This window comes from Schistocerca nitens, chromosome 7 (genome assembly GCF_023898315.1).
Source record: "Schistocerca nitens isolate TAMUIC-IGC-003100 chromosome 7, iqSchNite1.1, whole genome shotgun sequence".
NCBI lineage: Eukaryota > Metazoa > Arthropoda > Insecta > Orthoptera > Acrididae > Schistocerca > Schistocerca nitens.
In genome coordinates this window covers 387,662,370-387,668,873 of record NC_064620.1, presented here as the reverse complement: position 1 = coordinate 387,668,873, position 6,504 = coordinate 387,662,370, and the positions used below count along the sequence as shown (strand labels likewise).

The following is a 6,504-nucleotide window of genomic DNA, read 5'->3' as shown; positions in this document are numbered from 1 at the left end:
TTATACATTTTGACTGCCGTGTACATATGGCTGTTATTAGTTTTTGCTAATAACTTTGTGGAATGATCTGATATTATAATCATGTCTTTGATCTGTGGCAGTTAAATTAGGCATTCAACAAGTGCGTTTAATGCTGTCAAGACTAATTAAATTAATTACTGTTAAGGTTTAGAATGTTTTCTACTATCTGCAGTTGTCATTATTCTGTTTCCTTTTCCACAAATTCCATAGTACTCAAGTTTAGAGAGAAAAACAAAGTCGTCAACACAGGCCTTAATGAGATTGCAGAAGGGTACCATTGCATGAGAATGGTCCTTGAAAACTGATAAAATATCTCTCAGTAAGAGTTCTGTGGCATGCTTAACTGATCTTCCACTCCTTTAATGAGACTGAAAGATACTTAATATCTTATTCAGTTCTAGGTACTCGTACACTTGCTAATACCTGATGCTTTTAAAGACTGTGGTTAGGACTAGGTTTAGTGGAATTAGCCTACAGTAATGACTTATACTCCATACTCTTCTTTCTTTTCTGTTACAGAAAAAAATTCGAATATATGTGCTGCGTACAACTGATAAGCAATGTTATGCCAATGTTCAAAGTATAAAGTAGTGTTTACATGGGCACATACCATTCGCACACATCAACTTATACAAGTAAAAATGTGTGTGTAAACACCCAAAATCGCACTTTCTCGCAACTGCTGCATGCAGAAATTGAAGTCGCAGCCAGTTCTACTTCTGCATATTCTCTTCCCTCCACTACTTTTTCATTGTCTTTTTGAGATGTCTCTTTTTACCAATTGGCACACAGTCTATTAATTCCATTTGAGAGTTCACATTGTGCAAATTATATTCTGTTCCCGAGGTCTGAAATACAATGGCAGTGACAAAAACATGGGCATTATAGTATACTGTGCAATTTCTGGAACTTCCATCCGAGTTTGTGGAACATTAATCCTGATACTTATAAAGACAGAAACATGAAGGAAGAAGTAGTAATTCACACTGTAAATAGAATGAGGGAAAATGCAGCATATATTGACCAAAACAGATTAAAAGTCAAAATCCGAAGTTTATGCAGTGCTTACATGATAGAGAACGACAAGGTGAATAGTTCAGGAGGAGTGGTTCTTGAGCAAGCACAGTTTAAGAGATAATATTGCCATGGTTTTCCATTACTGATCGATTTGAAAAATGTTGTAGTAGCAAGAGAAGCACAAAAAAAAAAAACAGTTTGGTAAGCATCCAGCATTAGAGAAAGGACAGTTATGCATGCCACAGAACTCTTTGTGAGGGATATTTTATCGGTTTCAAGGAGACTTTTACGCATAGGTACCTCCCTGTGGTATGAGTAAGGCCTTTGACTGTGCTACCACTTTGTTTTTCTGTTTAAACTAGACTAAAATGGAATTTGTGGAAAAAATTTAAAAATCAGGTGCCTATGAGTCTTAATAAATGTTGAAAACTGCAGCTGTTCATTCGAAGGAAGCTTCGTTCTCATTATCAAACTACCTAATTATCATTCTAGACATTCCTGACTCATTTCTTCCAGTATTCCACTCTCAAACGAAACATATGCATCTTCCCTTTTCCCTATTCAAGCGTTCTGTAACTTTCTGAATTGCAATTAAACCCCTGCCTCGAACGACCACACATTAATTAAATTGGCGCTATATTAGAAAAGTAAATTGGATTTGCTTGGACGGAATATTTTCACGCCCATGAGAACGTTTGCTGGTGCATGCTGAAGTCAAATGGCACATGTAAATATAACTTTGCTTAAGTTTACCAGTCTGCTCCCTATTTCTGAATGGGAGAGTCTTAAGACCAATAGATACTGTCTGTCACATCACATCTTGTCATGTCATGTCGAAACATTCTGCAATGCATTTCAAATGGTGGCATTCACATTGGTCATTCTATCCCATCACATCACACCCAAGCACCATCAAGGTTCCTTGGGAAGAAAGGTTTGACTGCTGACATCATCCATCCATTGCTGATAATGTGACTCCTAAGCTTATTTTCTCCCAATACACAACCATGCTCACATGTCCGTATTTCGTTCCAATGTGGTTTTTGTGGTTGATATCAGTTGTACATTGTTCGTTATTTGTTATAAACTGTTTTGTTTTGTTACTTCATTTGATAAAAATTTATGATAAATTATGAAAGATTAATTGATGCAGTGAGGCAGTAGTCTGAATTGTATGACATCAGCATACTAAATTACTTGCCCTCTACTACATTTATAAAGTGAATTGTTATACATACATTAATATTTTGCAATTTAATGGATACCAATATGGCAGCAACTTATGGTGAAAGAAGTCCTTTGGATAGAATTAGATTAATTAGTTAATGGAATCTGTGTGTATGTTGTTAGGCATTTATAAGGCTTCATTAAGAAATGAACTGAAACCTTCAGGCACTGTAAATTGGCAAAAAGCTCTTTTTTTTTTGCAAAGTATGCATCAAGTGATGTATTAGAGTTGTTCATTTAAATATGTGTTAGTGTGTTAGTGATAGCTTAGTTGTGTGTGAAACAGTTTCACAAGCGTCAGTGGTCAATATTTATGTGGTTTCACTAACTAATCCCAGTGCAAATAAGGCATTTGAACTATTAAAAGTATGATTTAAAGGAAACCTATACATCTTGAAGGTAAAAGTATTGAGAGAGATATGACTATTACATAAATTTCTACACTGGATTGGCAACAAAACTTAACTGTAAACAGAGTAATTTTTCATGGGATGTGATAGCACCTCATAATACTTATGTTCCTTTTAGTAATTCTGGGTGCAGTTTGGTGTAACAAATAAAAAACCTGTGCTTCGACTTTCTAGAATATAAAATGCAGATTCCTCTTGCTTGAGCTCATTGTGCAGTGTGTGAAATTTCTCTTCTGTACCATGTAATGAAATTTTTCGGATTCACACTCCTTTTTGTGTTGTTTTGCTCTTCTGTCTTCCTTCTCTTATGTACAATTAATCTCCAAACCATCTGAGACCAATAAATGTCATTTTCGTTCAAATGTGAACTACAGCATCCACTTATATAAGCTACTGGGTGTGCACTTCCTGTATAAAAACAATTAAAAAGCATCTAGCGAAGATCGCAATTCCCGCAAAAAAGTAGCAGAGGACGGCCATGTGAGTTGACTTGACATGCTGTGCCGTTACTGACAGTGTGACCGTGTGAGCACACCCTGACGTGATGATGCCGTGATATGATGGTGTTGTGATGTACAGTGTGAATTGGCTTTTATTGCACCCTGGTAAAGTCACATGTGACGTCATTATGACGTGTGCACGCTGTATAGATGACTACAGAGGCCACGTGTCGCATTTTATGATCGTTCGAGACGCTAAACTGCGATATCCATTTTTCCAGACGAATTAAAGAAGCAGCTCATTATAATTTCTTCCGCAATTTAGCGTCTCGAACAATCCCAAAAGTCGATACGCGGTCTTTGTCGTCTTCGATACAGCATGTACACTTCATAATGACGTCACGTGTGACCTAACTAGTGCTCAATAAGGTTGAGTTCACAGTGACACCGGCAGCGGTCGTCAGACACTGTCGCCAGAACATCGGCCGACAGGGTAGTCATAGTGTTTCATATCTCCTTCGTCAGTTTTTGGCATAGTCAAGAAGGTTAGTTTACGTTAGAATCTTTTCTATGTATGAAGTAGGTTAGATGGTAACCACTTATTATGGGATGGATACCACAACGCGTTTCAGCTTGGATATGAGTGCTGCTTAGTGGCTTCTGCAATTAAAGAGACGCCGAATGCGTGTGGATGAGCTTTCCTGACTCATAAAGAACACGGTGAGTACTACACATTCTGTCCTCACCTATCAGAATAACCAGACAAGTTATAAAATATATCAGATGACAGAAGGAACGTGGTGCTCATACTCGACATTACTCATGGTGACCTTGAAAAGCAATTGTAAACACTCTGTTTCGCTGTATTTATTTAAAGTTGTGCACATGTACTTCAATTAACCTTCAGTGAATGTCATTTAGCACACGAGTGAAAGACAAGCATAAAGTGTAGCCACAAGATACTCTGAAAACGTAAAGCACTTAAAAGTGGAAATACATACAATATACCACATTTGCAAACCACTTCATATTAGCAGAACCACTACTCTACTGGCACAAAGTGTCAGGAAGCAGTAATAATATATTGTAGACAACGAAAGACAACCTACCACAAAAAAGATCCAGAACAGTAACCATAAACATATAAGATATGCCACCCTTTCCATTTGAACAAATTATTTTTTGAGGTTATAATCTATGCCAAAGATTTCCAATACAGATTTGGCCTATGTGAGGTTTCGAATAATCCTTTGGTTTCAGTACATAGATTCTGAACTATATCCCAATTACGATCTTTTCATCCTCAGGATGCCACAACATCATTCTTGCTTGGACTAAGCGTATCAGTTTCTCACGCTCCGCATTGCGTGTGCGAGAGCTTCGGTCGATTTGACTGAAGACAAAACGTATTTGAATTTCACCGATCATTAAAACTCATCCTAGACGTGATGGAACCACATGTAGGAACTCCTTGGAGGTGATCAAATAGTTCTGGACATTGTACTTTGCCTTAAAAAATTCTGGAGATACATACAAGCTTTTGTAACTTTTCAGCATTCTCAACTTTAAGTGACACTGACTTTGTAAGCACTCTAAGAACTGAGGGCATTATTCCGAAAGGGTTTTCGATAGTACATGGTACCTGAGAAAGTTTGTAATTAAATATCCTTCCTCCAACCTCGGTATCTGCCCGTATACAGTTTCATTATATTTATGGTCAATGTGAATGCTCGTCCACTACTAAATTACATTGTGTCAAGTTTTCTCGTCGTGCAGGGGATGCTGGGGGAGGAATGTTTATTTTCTGTTAACGCTTTATGAAGCTAAGAGTTCTTAAAAACCCCTCCATTTGATATGCGGTCCTGACAACCGACAGGTACATATTGAAAGCAGTAATTTGCGTCTTCAGTCACCATAAAGACAACGCTAAATGTTTTTTACAGGTAATATATTCATTTCCAGTATTGGCAGGACATAATTTGCACATTCTTGCTATCTATGGCTCTTATACAGGAAGGTAACATACTTCCATTCTTCAGTACCCTTTGGAATCTGAAAAGTAAAATATAATCATTACGTTCCCTGTTTTTTTTTTCAGAATGACGACACAGAGGACACAGAAACAAACGATGAAGATGCAAATCAGCCTTCTGAAGAAAATGCGTCTCAAACACCAACTACGTCTCATGAGCAAACACAGAGAATGAGAATTACTAAACCCAAAAAAAGAACAACTCTGGAAATGGAGAGAGGTGCTCGAGTTGACGAAGCTCACCAGATTTTAAAAACTGTTGACAACAGAAATGAATGGAGCATGTATGGATAGTTCATCGGCAATGAAATGAGAAAATTCCCCCTGACAATACAAACATATGTGAAGCAAATCCTTGCAAATGTGTTATTCAAAGCAGCATTGGGAGCGTATGAGAATCTAACTCCCAACATCACATTACTATCAATTATCGTATTGGAAAACAGTTCAGAAATAAGCGGTCCAGAAGCTAACTACGAAATTATATAAGTTGACAATGGTACTGGTGAGGGTGAAGAATTTCCTGAAATATCAGGTACATCAGAAGAGCGCCATCAATTTTTGCAATTTAAACAGTATCTTATGTAATTCTTCAGTACTGATGGAATAGCTTCACATACTTCTGGCACTACAAGGGGAATAACAGAATATGAGACTATGAAAAAGTAGATTAGTGACTTGTACGAATCGTAATGTGATCTCCAGTCGAATTCTTGGTGAAATATTGCCTTGGCAATTTGTATCTTTCTTTAGAATAAGAGGTATAGTTAACTGCAGTAAATAACTGAATTCTGGATTGGACATTCTCGTAAAATTACTAATTAATGCACCATCATCTTATAACGGTACAGCCTCCCCCTAGATTCACATGAAATATCTGACACCACCTTTTTTATGCATCTGGTTGGTTTTCCGACGATTCAGTGCTTCCTGGAGACTTTTGTATGTGTTTTGGATGCATTATTCAGTTCAATTTGCCAAAATACAGTTTTTTATTCTGGAAGGACGTGTATTATCGTAATTGTCTATGGATTGTTGTCATTAACAAAATTATGTACAGGTTCCAAATCAAAAACCTAGCTGAAAAGTTGAAGTAAGAGATATTTAGTAACAAATTTTAAGAGTGGCTGGCTCCTTTAATTACCTTAATTGCAGTTGATTGGTGGGTTGACACAGAGAACCTTGTTATCTTGAGGAACGGCTTAAAATTGTTGCTAAGTGATGTATTTTCATTTATTCTCTATTTTTATGTCCTCTGTAATTACTATCCTTTGTAATTACATTTCTAATTAACTCTCCAATTGTTTATATAACACAACTTAACGATTTTCAGAATTTGTGGCATTATTTGTAACTT

The 6,504-nt window shown here is 36.9% G+C and overlaps 1 long non-coding RNA gene across 1 annotated transcript; it reads left to right on the top strand.

Annotated features, from left to right (window-relative positions):
* Window positions 1-3,549: 3,549 nt before the first annotated feature.
* Window positions 3,550-6,172, top strand: LOC126195349 (uncharacterized). Its single transcript, XR_007538591.1, has 3 exons — window positions 3,550-3,660; window positions 3,748-3,835; window positions 5,214-6,172. It is a non-coding gene; the product is annotated as an uncharacterized LOC126195349 (long non-coding RNA).
* Window positions 6,173-6,504: the final 332 nt, after the last annotated feature.